The following is a 12411-nucleotide window of genomic DNA, read 5'->3' on the forward strand; positions in this document are numbered from 1 at the left end:
TCCTGGTGGCAATTGGAGGGGTGGGGTTCAAGGGCAGAGGAGCAGGAAGTGGAGGAGATGCGGTGGAGAGCATCGTAGCGGGAAGTGGAGGATGATGCTCTGCACCGCATCTCCACCACTTCCAGGATACCAGGGTGCTGGCTTGTGTACAGCTGAATGAGCTGGTTGACCACACGTCAGATTCCCATCTGCTGCAGTCTGACTGCAGCCAGGGTTCTGTCCTTTTGGCAAGTCACCGCAATGAGGAATATTTAATATATTCCTGGACGCTAGTGAAGAAGGGAGGGTTCAGTTATACACCTGCTAACATTAACATTTAACCAGCATTTGGGAGACTGCTGGGCAGAACAAAGTTTGGCTTCTGTCAGTGCAGGGTAATGATACAGCTGCCTGTATACAGACCCTGATATTGTAACTAAGAGCAAATGATAACCTGAACCTGGAAGTGCAATTTCACTCTCGATGAAATTGAACTGATGGGGTACCTGGAGGATAACAACATGCTGAAACCCCACAGTACATTCTATAAACACATCTATTTAGCTGGCCTGCATCATCTAATGACAGCACAGCAAACCATGAAACTGACAATCAGCACTAAGTGCTGTGTTTTTCACCCTAAAAAGAAACAGGAATCCCAATGGTGAGACATTTAAGTGAGAACATTGTCTTCACCAGGAAGATAGCAGACAGTGGCTCACAGAGTGTGTGAAGGCTTTGAACTGCAGGTAGCTGGAAATGGAAACTGCTGCCTTTGTCTTAACTTGCAGCAAGTCTAGGTCCTCTCTCACCCTATGCTTGTTGACCTATAGTGGCTCCCAGTCAAGCAAAGTCTTGAAATATTTATCCTTTTTTTTCAAATACTTTGCCCCTCCTTCTCTCTGTAACCTCCTTGGGTCCCACAATCCCTGTGCTCCTCCAATGTTGACCAATCATAAACACCCCGGTGGCCAGACACCAATGTGGAACATTAGTTTCTCAAAGGGTCATGGGTCTTTGGTACTCCCTTTCCCTGAGAGTGGGTGAGGTAGTCAATGGATAGTTTTAAGGCAGGAGCAAATAGATTCTTGATTAACAAGAGAGTCAAAGGTTATTGGGCAGAGTTGGAAGGTGGAACAGTGGCCTATTTCTAACTTGTATGTTCATACATCATCAGTTGCCTGGATCCCAAAGTCTGGAATTCATTTCTGACACCTCTCCACCTCACTTCCTTCCTTTAAGATGGTCCTTAAAAACAATTCTGTCACCATTTTGTTGCTCTCCAATAGTTCCTTAGCTGACTTAGTGTTGCAATTACTGTTATATTACTCCTGCAAAACATCTTGCTATGATTTATTATGTTAAGGTGCTACGTGAATACAAATTGTTGTTGGCTTGATTTGTTCCAGCATCTAATCAGTGGCTGCCTTCAGGGCCTTTTATGATATACCAGCAGTTACGTGCTCATAATTACTGAGATGAGTTTTTATTCTCAATTTATTTAATGAATTTAATGAATTTCAGGGAGCTAGGGTGGAAGCTGAGAGCTAGAACAAACAGAGTTGTTATCTCTGGTTTGTTATCTGTGCCACATGCTAGTGAGGCAAGGAATAGGGAGAGAGAGGAGTTGAACATGTAGCTACAGGGATGGTGCAGGAGGGACGGATTCAGATACCTGGATAATTAGGGCTCATTCTGGGGTAGGTGTGACGTCTACAAATAGGATGGTCGTCTGCACCTGAACCAGAGGGGTACCAATAACCCGGGGGGAATCTGCTAATGCTCTTCAGGACGGTTTAAACTAATTTAGCAGGGGAATGGGACCCTAAATTGTAGCTGCAGTGTCCAGAAGGTTGAGAGTAGTAAGGTCAGAAATATGGTTTCAAGGTCGCAAGAGTTCGCCAGCAAGCAGGAAGTGGTTTGAAGTGTGTCTAGTTCAATGCCAGGAGCATCCGGAATAAGGTGGGTGGACTTGGAGTGTGGGTTGGTACCTGGGACTTTGATGTTGTGGCCATTTCAGAGACATGGATAGAACAGGAACAGGAATGGTTGTTGCAGTTCCAGGATTTAGATATTTCAGTAAGAACAGGGAAGGTGGTAAAAGAGAGGGAGGTCATAGAGTCATGGAGATGTACAGCACGGAAACAGACCCTTCAGTCCAACCCGTCCATGCTGACCAGATATCCTAACTCAATCTAGTCCCACCTGCCAGCAGCCGGCCTATACCCCTCCAAACCCTTCCGATTCATATACCCATGCAAATGCCTCTTAAATGTTGCAATTGTACCAGCCTCCACCACTTCCTCTGGCAGCTCATTCCATATACGTACCTGTGGTATTGTTAGTCAAGGACAGTATCATGGTGGCAGAAAGGATGTTTGAGGACCCGTCTACTGAGGTAGTATGGGCTGAGGTTAGAAACAGGAAAGGAGAGGTCACCCTGTTGGGAGTTTTCTATAGGCTCTGAATAGTTCCAGAGATGTAGAGGAAAGGAGATCAAAGGTAATTCTGGATAGGACTGAGATTAATAGGGTAATTGTTTGAGGGGACTTTCCAAATATTGACTGAAAATACTACAGTTTGAGTACTTTAGATGGGTCAGTATTTGTCCAATGTGTGCAGGAGGGTTTCCTGACACAGTATATACTCAGGCCAACAAGGGGGAAGGCTACATTGGATTCGGGACTGACCAGGTGTTAGATTTGGAGGTAGGTGAGCACTTTGGTGATAGTGACCACAATTCGGTTATGTTCACTTTAGCAATGGAGAAGGATAGGTATATACCACAGGGCAAGAGTTACAGCTGGGGAAAAGGCAATAATGATGCAGTTAGGCAAGATTTAGGATGCATAGGATGGGAAAGGAAACTGCAGGGGAGGGGCACAATTGAAGTGTGGAGCTTGTTCAAGGAAAAGCTACTGTGTGTCCTTGATAAGTATGTACCTGTCAGGCAGGGAGGAAGTGGTTGAAGCGAGGGAGCCGTGGTTTACTAAAAAAATTGAATGTCTTGTCAAGAGGAAGAAGAAGGTGTATGTTAGGATGAGACGTGAAGGCTCACTAAGGGAGGTTGAGGGTTACAAGTTAGCCAGGAAAGACCTAAAGAGAGAGCTAAGAAGAGCCAGGAGGGGACATGAGAAGTCATTGGCAGATAGGATCAAGGAAAACCCTAAAGCTTTCCATAGGTATATTAGGTATAAAAGAGTGACTAAAGAAAGATTAGGGCCAAACAGGGACAGTAGTGGGAATGTGTGCATGGAGTCTGAGGAGATAGGGGAAGTGCAAAATGAATATTTTTCGTCAGTATTCACACTAGAAAAAGACAATGTTGTTGAGGAGAATACTAAGATACAGGTGACTAGACTAGACAGGATTGAGGTTCACAAGGAGAAGGTGTTAGCAATTCTGGAAAGTGTTAAAATAGATAAGTCCCCTGGGCCAGATAGGATTTATCCAAGGATTCTCCAGGGAACCAGGGAGGAGTTTGCAGAGCCTTTGGCTTTGATCTTTATGTTGTCGTTGTCTACAGGAATAGTGCCAGACGACTGGAGGATAGCAAATGTTGCTCCCTTGTTCAAGAGGGGAGGAAAGACAACCCTGGTAATTATAGAGCAGTGAGCCTTACTTTGGTTGTGGGTAAAGTGTTGGAAAAGGTTATAAGAGATAGGATTTATAATAATCCAGTAATGAATAAGTTGATTAGAGAGCGTCAACAAGGATAGGTCATGCATTTTTTTGAGAAGGCAACCAAACAGGTGGCTGAGGGTAAAGCAGTTGATGTGGTGTATATGGATTTCAGTAAGGCGTTTGATAAGGTTCCCCACGGTAGGCTACTGCACAGAATACTGAGGCATGGGATTGAGGGTGATTTAGCGGTTTGGATCAGAAATTGGCTAGCTGATAGAAGATAGAGGGTGGTGGTTGATGGGAAATGTTCATCCTGGAGTTCAGTTACTAGTGGGGTACCACAAGGATTTCTTTTGGGACCACTGCTTTTTGTCATTTTTATAAATGACCTGGAGGAGAGCATGGAAGGATGGGTTAGTAAATTTCTGGATGACACGAAGGTCGGTAGAGTTGTGGATAGTGCTGAACAATGTTGGAGTTTACAGAGGGACATATATAAGCTGCAGAGCTGGGCTGAGAGGTGGCAAATGGAGTTTAATGCAAAGAAGTGTGAGGTGATTCACTTTGGAAGGAGCAACAGGAATGCAGAGTACTGGGCTAATGGTAAGATTCTTGTTAGTGAAGATGCGCAGAGAGATCGTGGTGTCCATGTATATAGATCCTTGAAAGTTGTCACCCAGGTTGATAGGCATACAGTGTGTTAGCTTTTATTGGTAGAGGGATTGAGTTTTGGAGCCATGAGATCATGCTGCAACTGTACAAAACTCTAGTGTGGCCGCAATTGGAGTATTCTGTACATTTTTGGTCACCCAGTTATAGGAAGGATGTGGAAGCTTTGGAGAGGGTTCGGAGGACATTTACTGGGATGTTGCCTGGTATGGAGGGAAGATCTTATGAGGAAAGGCTGAGGGACTTAGGCTGCTTTTGTTGGAGAGAAGAAGGCTGAGAGGTGACTTAACTGACGTATAAGATAATCACAGGGTTAGATAGGGTGGACAGTGAGAGCCCCTTTTCCTCTGATGGCGATGGCTAGCATGAGGAGGCATTGCTTTAAATTGAGGGGTGATAGATATGGGATAGATATCAGCGGTAGCTTCTTTAATCAGAGAGTAGTAGGGGTGCGGAACACATTGCCTGCAACAGTAGTAGACTCGCCAACTTTAAGGGCATTTAAATGGTCATTGGATCGTCATATGGATGAGAATGGAATAGTGTAGGTTAGATGGGCTTCAGAATAGTTCCAGAATTCGGCGCAACATTGAGGGCCGAAGGGCTTGTACTGCGTTGAAATGTTCTGTGTTTTATGTTCTAGGACTTTAATTTAAATTCCATAGTCATTGTAATGGGATTTAAACTTGTGTTGATTTGCTCAGAGCTCCAGATTGCAAATTTAGTAACATGACCATTACACTACAAGGCCCTTACAAACCCAGTAAGTATAAATTAAACAAGGTATAAATTATACAGCAGAATATAGATAGATTGGAGATTGGGCAGAGAAATGGCAAATGTGAGGTGATGCATTTTGGAAGATCCAATTTAAGAGTGAACTGTACAGTAAATGGAAAAGTCCTGGAGAAAATTGATATACAGAAAGTTCTGGGTGTTCAGGTCCGTTGTTCCCTGAAGGTGGCCATGCAGGACAGAGTGGTCAAGAAGGCATACGGCATGCTTTCCTTCATTAAACGGGTATTGAGTACAAGAGTTGGAAGGTCATGTGACAGTTGTATTAGACTTTGGTTCGGCCACATTTGGAATGCTGTGTACAGTTCTGGTTGCCACATTACCTAAAGGATGTGAATGCTTTGGAGAGGGTGCAGAGGAGGTTCACCAGGATGTTGCCTGGTATGGAGGACGCTAGCTATGAAGAGAGGTTGAATAGATTAGGATTATTTTCATTGGAAAGACAGAGGTTGTGGGGGGACCTGATTGAGGTCTACAAAACCATGAGAGGTACAGACAGGGTGGATAGCGAGAAACTTTTTCCCAGAGTGGGAGACTCAATTACTAGGGGTCACGAGTTCAAGGTGAGAGGAGAAAAGTTTTGGGGGTGATATGCGTGGAAAGTTCTTTACTCAGAGGGTGGTGGTGGACAAGAACGCACTGCCAGCGGAGATATTAGAGATGGGCATGATAGCGTCATTTAAAATGTATGTAGACAGGGTTGAAAATCAGTTTCCTGAGGAAGGGCTTATGCCCGAAACGTCGATTCTCCTGTTCCCTGGATGCTGCCTGACCTGCTGCGCTTTTCCAGCAACACATTTCCAGGGTTGAAAATCACACAACACCAGGTTATAGTCCACTTTGGACCAAAACCTGGTGTTGTGTGATTTTTAACTTTGTCCACCCCAGTCCAACACCAGCATCTCCAAATTGTATCTACACAGATACATGAATGGGCAGGGAGCAAAGGGATACAACTCTTCGAAAATAATGGACAGGTTTAGATAGAGGATCTGGATCAGTGCAGGCTTGGAGGGCCGAAGGGCCTGTTCCTGTGCTGTAATTTTCTTTGTTCTTGTATTTAATGAACTAATGACAGTATTGGGAAATACAGTTTGGATTATAGGATGGGGAAGAGAGAGGGAGAGAAACATTTTATGGAATGAGACTCCACACTTGTAAAGTAAGCTTTCAGAGGGGGCAGGGTTGTACATAATAATAACCACTGTTACCTGTGTGCATGAACCTCATCCTGTCAGGCAGCTTTTGTGGGACCTTGAGGAGAGCACCCCAAAATTTGCCACCATTACAATCTAACAGTGAGAGTGGAAACACTGCACACTTTGGAGGAACAAATATAGCCATCAGATTTACTCCATAATAAAGTGAGTGCTGAACCCTACCCCCCTCCCCGTCAAAATCCAGACAATATGCATTTGGCCGGCTCTGAGAGCCATCTTTCGGATGTGTGAGGAAGTTGCACATCAATAGCTTTTAATAAACCATTGGAAAGAATTCATTCAGGGCTGAATTTGTTATAAAATGAACAGTTTACAGAATCCCAAACTCAGTATTTACATTCTCACTGCATGACTAATTCAGCTTATTGCAAGAATAAATACTGTGCTTTCCAAGTTCTGCATTAATCATGATTTGGTGGCTCTGAAAAGCTCCAACTAATCCACTAAAAATGTTCTAAAGCAGCTAACAACAGATTCGAGTTTTGTTTAGATGCTTTCAGCAGATACTAACCACACTGAGTTTGGCCTCAGGCTCAATACCAGGATCTTTCATCTTTTGAAATCTTTACCAGTCAGTGGTGTGGAAACACTGGCTCCTTTGGCAGTCCATCCATTTTTAAACTGTTGGAAGTTGATTCACTTTGAGGATAAAACACACACCTCCTTCTCTGTTTCCTTTCACTCTTTCTGACTGTTTTGCAAACCCCGGGCTCTCCATTATTTTGTAGCTCTCTGCCCAAACCATTTTGCATTCACATTTTCCTGTTTCTCATTTTCTCTTCATCACTCCCCCCTCCTTTCCCATTTCTCAAACTGCTTCTCTTCCTTCCTCGATATAAATCGCGCCCCTTAAATAAACAAATGACAAGCAACCCAAGATGGTGATTGCGAGGGTGTTTGCTGACATGAGTTTTACAACCCAGACAGAGGCAGAGACAGGTAAACAAAAAGGCAGTGAGAGAGACAGAAAAACACAGAGAGGGAAAGAGGGAGAGAAACAGAGAGGAAGGGACAGAGTCTGACAGACAGTACTGATGGAGAGACACAGAGAGAGATAGACTCTTATGGAGAGGAAGCATGAGGAGGGGGAGCATTAATTGCTTCTGCTTGAATGAGAGAGGAAGTTCTCAGTGGCAGAGGTGCTTTTACTAGCAGCCCAATGTCCAAGGGCTTGGGAGAACATTGAGAGTTACTTAGAAAAAAGCCAAAAGCAGAAGGTTGTGGAGGTGTCAGACAGGAAGGCATCATATAAAGTTGCTGAAGTCATGTTAAGGAGGAAGTGAGCTGATTTAGCAACCTATTTAACAGCTTTAGAAGAGACATTAACAAAAATAGTATCAAATGAATGCAGAATTTTTTCAAAATGAAATTATTTACAGTAATGCAAGCTGAACAAGGAGTTTTAAAGTGGAGACCCTTCACTGAGATTTGGGTGTAATGTTGTTGTTGGTGTAAAAGGATTAAATCCTCCCTTCTGTTATTTGTAATTAGACTATTTCATTTAATTCTTGTACAGTGTAACATAATTTACATTTTGTGCAATAATCTTTTATATTGTTTTGTTAATACACATTGATAGCCTCTTGTATATGTACTGATGACCTACATGGCAAACAGAAAATAAAACTTACAGTCTATCAAGCCAGGTCTCAATCTGGGATCTGATTTGTCCAGTGTTACCGTCAGTTGGAATCATACGAAAGTTCTTTGATTTGCCGTGTGCGATTTCTGACAGAAGCAACCAGTTCAGTTTGGATTTCATGAGGGAACCCCCAGTACATTAGCTGCCAGTCTCTCCTCATACTCTCTTTTTCCTTCTATTTGCTTTCTTAATTCCCTCTGAGTCTTCTATATTCAGTTTGGTTGTCAAGTGTAAAATCATTAAAGGTCAGGATAGGTTTGAGGGGCTCCATGGCCTAATGCTGTTGCAACGTATCATTCCAACTATGTCATCCCCCATTCACCCCAAACAAAAGAAACCACTTATTTTAAACCTTTTACAATTATGTTTTGCAATGAGTTTCACATTCTATATTATTTTTTATTCATTCAAATCAAGTGATTACATTTTGTGTATAGTATTATATAGTGTCCATACACACTGAACTATTAGGAGAACTTAACCCCTTCATTATTGTGCTGCAGTTAGAGACTGATACAAGACAGAAATATATTAAACCTGATCATTTGTCTCACTCTGTCATTAAAGTTCCTCATACTCAATGAGCATTTAATGATTTATATTCAGATTCAGCATTGTTTATGCCCAGAAACTTGAATCTGATATTAATTTGATGATAGAGCAATGGTTATTTTGAAAGATGGCGTGAAAGCAAACCTCTCTGGATAGTAATTCCACCAAGAGCTGAAAAGATACCAAAAAGCACAGATGGTATCACTGCTCTAACAGTCTGGGGCAGCAAGAGGAGTATATTTAGCATCAATGATGACCTCGACAATAAACTCCATATTGATGGTAAAACCCCATCAGAAGATTTAACAATGCCCAAAGACTTAAAAGAAACAATGTGGAAACCCTTAGGTATCATTATAATCCATCCCAGATCAGAGTTGACATAATAGCCATTAGATTAAAATCTTCATGATAATGCATCTTTTAAAAATAATTAGCTGCTCTCTGTACAGCCTGTCGTAATTTCTATGCATTGGATTCTTGTGAATGACACTGCAACAGATTCAGTGGAACACAGCAAAAAATCAGCAACCTGAAATATTCACTGTCTTTCTAGCACTACAGACTTGGCTAGCTTCACTGCATATGATTAGATTCCGAACAGTGTGGAAACAGGCCTTTCGGCCCAACAAGCCCTCACTGACCCTCCGAAGAGTAACCTACCCAGACCCATTTCTCTCTGACTAACGTGCCTAACCTATGGGCGATTTAGCAAGGCCAGTTCACCTGCACATCTTTGGACTGTGTGAGGAAACCGGAGCACCCGGAGGAAACCCAAGCACTCACTGGGAGAATGTGCAAACTCCACACAGACAGTTGCCCAAGGCTGGAATCGAACCTGGGACCCTGGTGCTGTGAGGCAGCGGTGCTAACTGCTTAGTGACCATGCTGCCCTATTTCCAGCATTTTCTGTTTTTATTGCAGTATTAAATTATATAGAAACATTGAAAATAGAAGCAGTAGGCCATTCAGCCCTTCGAGCCTGCTCCATTGGTCCATGTGATCATTGCTAGATCATCCAATTCAGATTATCCAACTAATTAGAATGGATATTTCACCCCCAAACCTTGTGTTTGTAGGTGTCTCTTGCATTGAAAAGATTCTTCACAGTAGAATATACTTTTCCATAATTATGGGGACTGAGCACTTTGAATTGGATCATAAATAGAGGAGAAGACATTGTTTTGCTGGTTTGGTGACTTCTCATGCTTTGTTGAAATGTTTATTTTTGTGGCCGCGCACTATTGGACTAATCAATACAGGAGCCAAGAGGCATTGTGAAAAATATCCATCATCACTGCAGAAAGTGAAAATAACCATGGGCTTACATATCAAGTTGAACTTTTCCAACTCAAGGCTTGGAGCACTCGCAAAGAATTCCCTCCTCCCACAATCAAGTGCAAACGTCCCAACGGCATGTTTACTTTAGTACAATGAGCAGTGAGAGAATTAGCAACAGAACAGCAAGGTGCCACAGAACAATAATGGATGGTCCAGGAGGTCAAGAATGATGTGAAAACCATTCTCACCAAGATCTCTCTTTAGCTGACTGGCCAGAGTATTCCCGAGGTATTCAAACTATTTCCCTAAGAGAACATAAAACCTGATTTCTGTTCAAATAGCTAGTATTCATTGATTGCTTATCAGTCAGCTCTCATGTCCTACTTACAATAAGAGGAGAAATATTCTATTAATTGATCAGATCAGTGAAGACTAAATAATAGAGTCCATTAAGTACAAGCTTTTTGCTACCAGTAATGAGGAAGCTGTGTTTTTAGGTTAGCGTTGAGGGTCAGTTGCGCAGTGAAGAGGGAATGTATGAATCACAGACTGCACAAAGCACTGACCTTGGATTATTTACTGCAGTGATCAGATGACTTAGCTGGTAAAATGTTCCATCTTCAGACATCAACATTCCTCACCTTGATGAGAGGGATTTCACAGAAAGTAAGTTCATACAGCAGGCCTTCCAGGCATTAGGAGAACTCACCTGTGGCCAGTGGATCAGCAGCTGCTGTACAGCCAGCTGATGGTCCTGTTCTGTGAAATCAGTCGTGTAGATCATGGGGCCAATCCACTGTCAGTCATTGCTCTCTGCCAAAGTTTAATCTGACCACCTATAGAAAGTTTTTTAAGGAAAATGGTGATCCCTACAATTTTCTCCAGTGGCTGGTAAGGGATCAGAGTGCGGATGCTTATTCTAAAATCTTACCATTATATATAAAAAGGCAATGAACTGTTATATAATTCAACATGGATCAATTCTTCTGACACAGTTGAGAAAACGTCAAAATAAAGACCATGTGCAGAATTGCAATGAACTGTGCCCTTCCTGGTTAGAAAAGGCAAATTGACAAACATGCAATATGAAACCTAGAACTTCAGCTACATAAACAAACCCAATCTTTTAAGAGGTTCAAGCAATGAATGCATTGTGATATTGAAAAAATATGCAAGTAGTCAGCTCTGGCTTACGCTGCAGAACCTTGATTCTGGTCAGGCACTGTCATACTGGAAATGGCTGCAGCACCATTGAAGGAGGGAGGAGAGTGCAAGAAATCAGAATAATCAAAGCTCTGCTGCTGAACACCATCCACTGATTCCTCTCCATTAACACAGGCTCACTCAACCAGCAGGCCCCACTCAACGAGCAGGCCCCACTCAACCAGCAGGCCCCACTCAACCAGCAGGTCCCTAACAAAGAAACATGGAAACCAGCAGCAGATGGAGGTCATTCAGTCCCTTGAGTCTGTTCCACCATTCACAAGAATCATAGCTGATCATCCAACTCAGACCCCTGTTCCTGCTTTCTCCCCATATCCTTCACTCCCTTTAGCCCCAAGGATTGTATTTAACTGGACTACATTCTGAGATTCACTGGGCACAGGTAATGTTTAGCAGCAGAACTAATGAAAAAAAGAGTGGGACATAGAAAAGACTGCTATTCTGCCACTGTGTTACCTGCAAATTAATTACTGCATAGTTTTACACATGGAGAATGATAACTGAGCTGAACTAGTGGAGAGATGAAAATCTCATTGGAAACAAGGCACTTTTATGGAAGTGTTATGATTGTAGAGAAAATGGACTCTCAATATTCAACTTCCATTGCTTGACATTAATATTATAGACTTTGGTAGTATTAAAAGGATTTTTAAACAGGACACTCAGATGGCTGCCGCACCCAGGAAACTCACTTGTAAGAAATGAAACCAGCTGCCTTGGAAATACCATCCTGAGGTGTCACAAAATTTGTATGTCTCATTTACTCACAACTGCACAACACATTCACGTATAAGACCACAGAAAATAGGAACAGGAGGAGGCCATTCAGTCCCTCTAGCCTGCTCCACCATTCAATAGGACCATGGCTGACCCAACATTCCTCACGTCCACTTTCCTACACTTTGTCCATAACCCTTGATTCCCCGACTGATCAAGAATCTACCTCTTTCAGCATTCAATATCCACAAGACTCTGCCATAGCTTTGTGTGGCAAGGAGTTCCAAAGACTCTCAACTTCTGAGAGAAGAAATTCCTCTTCAATTCACTCTTAAATTGGTGCCCCTTTATTTTGAGTCATTGCTCATTGAGGTCAATTTATTCAACTTCTCAACTGCAGTGAGTAGAGTCCAAACCTGTTTAACCTATGCTCTTAAGACAACTTCCCCGCCCCCACACCATGGCTCATCCTTCTTTGAACTGTTTCCAATAAAATTATATTTTTCCTTAAATAATGTGACCAAACTGCTCACAGTACTCCTAATGTGGTCTCCCCAGCACCTTGTGCAGTTGCAGTAAGACTTCCCTATTCTGGTACTCCAACCCCCATGAAATAAGGGCCTTCCTGATTACCTGCTGCACCTGCGAGCTTGCTCTTTGTGTTTTGTGCACAACTATCCCCAAGTCCCTTTGTGTTGCAGTTTTCTG

The 12411-nt window shown here is 42.7% G+C and overlaps 1 protein-coding gene across 13 annotated transcripts in view; it reads right to left on the reverse strand.

Annotated features, from left to right (window-relative positions):
* Positions 1–12411, reverse strand: part of LOC122540477 (rap1 GTPase-activating protein 1) — a 505352-nt gene that overhangs the window by 144058 nt on the left and 348883 nt on the right. The window lies entirely within an intron of this gene.

This window comes from Chiloscyllium plagiosum, unplaced genomic scaffold (assembly GCF_037043375.1).
Source record: "Chiloscyllium plagiosum isolate Xiang-an unplaced genomic scaffold, Cpla_swu_hap1 HiC_scaffold_37, whole genome shotgun sequence".
NCBI classification, from domain to species: Eukaryota; Metazoa; Chordata; class Chondrichthyes; order Orectolobiformes; family Hemiscylliidae; genus Chiloscyllium; species Chiloscyllium plagiosum.